The sequence below is a fragment of the Ailuropoda melanoleuca genome, unplaced genomic scaffold, assembly GCF_002007445.2.
Source record: "Ailuropoda melanoleuca isolate Jingjing unplaced genomic scaffold, ASM200744v2 unplaced-scaffold7743, whole genome shotgun sequence".
NCBI lineage: Eukaryota > Metazoa > Chordata > Mammalia > Carnivora > Ursidae > Ailuropoda > Ailuropoda melanoleuca.
The window spans coordinates 675566-677222 of NW_023253040.1; positions in this window are offsets into that span (position 1 = coordinate 675566).

Sequence of the window (1657 nt, forward strand, 5' to 3'; positions counted from 1 at the left end):
AGGACCTCTATAGACACCCAGTCTCCCCGTAGACTCAGCTACAGTTGTATATGGACTTGCTTCTTATACCAACACCATCCACCAAGGGATCTGGGAGGAACCACACCCATCCTTGCCCCCAGAGGCAGGCCCTCTGACCTTGACCAGAGTATTCTGAAGCAGCCCTAAGTGTTAACTCCCTACCACTGATCTATTATCCAAGGAAAGTCTTGCCTATCCAAGATCCTGACAGGGGGCACAATTATCTGTAACCCCAGATACAAGTTGCAGACACTGGGACCAGCTGTGTTTTCTGAAACAATACTGTGACTCAATTCTTGTCCTGCTCAGCCACGGAATGGGCCCAATCTTGCCTGAAATAAGACCTGTCCGCTTACGTGGCAAGAGCCTCCCAGAAACTGATGGGAGGGTATGCTGTTCACAAACCTGGTCATAGTTTATCTTCTGTGGACCGAGGTGTGTACCTTGGAGTAAAACTTTGTACTAGTTGCATTCTTATTGACTCTGATACTGGAGGATATGACTTCGCCCAGAGACCAGGTAGGATCCAAGCCCAATAATGTCTGTGGAACCAGAAAATTATTAAAAATAACTGAGCTACAATAATTTGTTAATGGATACACAATATAAAAGAACATAAAGTTTGGCATCAATATTATAAAATGTGTGGGGGAGGAGTTGGAAAATTGTAGAGGTTTTATATGCTATTGAATTTAATTTTTATCACCTAAAATGCACTGTTATAACTCTAAGATGATATATGTATGTTTGGTAGTATTCACAAAGCTAAAACCTACAGTAGACGTAGAAAACAGAAAGAGAAAGGAATCTAAGCATAACAGTACAAAATATCAAGAAATCACACAGGAGAGAGCAAAAGAAGAATACAGGAACAAACTACAAAACAGAGAACAATTACCAACATTGCAACGAATAGGATGGCCTTAACTATCAGTAATTACCATAAATTAAAATGTATTATTTTTTAATTTTAATGTATCCTTATTATATTATGTTAGTCACCATACAGTACATCCCTGGTATCTGATGTAAAGTTCAATGATTCATTAGTTGCGTATAACACCCAGTGCACCATGCAATACATGCCCTCCTTACTACCCATCACCAGTCTATCCCATTCCCCCACCTCCTCCACTCTGAAGCCCTCAGTTTGTTTCTCAGAGTCGTCTCTCATGATTCATTCCTCCTTCTGATTACCTCCCCTTTCTTTATCCCTTTCTTCCCCTACCGATCATCCTAGTTCTTATGTTCCATAGATGAGAGAAATCATATAATAATTGTCTTTCTCTGCTTGACTTATTTCACTTAGCATTATCTCCTCCAGTGCCGTCCATGTTGCAGCAAATGTTGAGAACTCGTTCTTTCTGATAGCTGAGTAATATTCCATTGTATATATGGTCCACAACTTCTTAATCTAGTCATCTGTTGAAGGGCATTTCAGTTCCTTCCATGATTTAGCTATTGTGGACAATGCTACTATGAACATTGGAGTGCATATGGCCCTTCTCTTCACTACATTAAAATTTTTAATCAAGGAGTGCCTGGATTGTCCAGTCACTTAACCACCCAACTCTTGATTTTGGTTCAGGTCATGATCTCAGGATCATGAGATCAAGCCCTTCATCAGGCTCTGCAC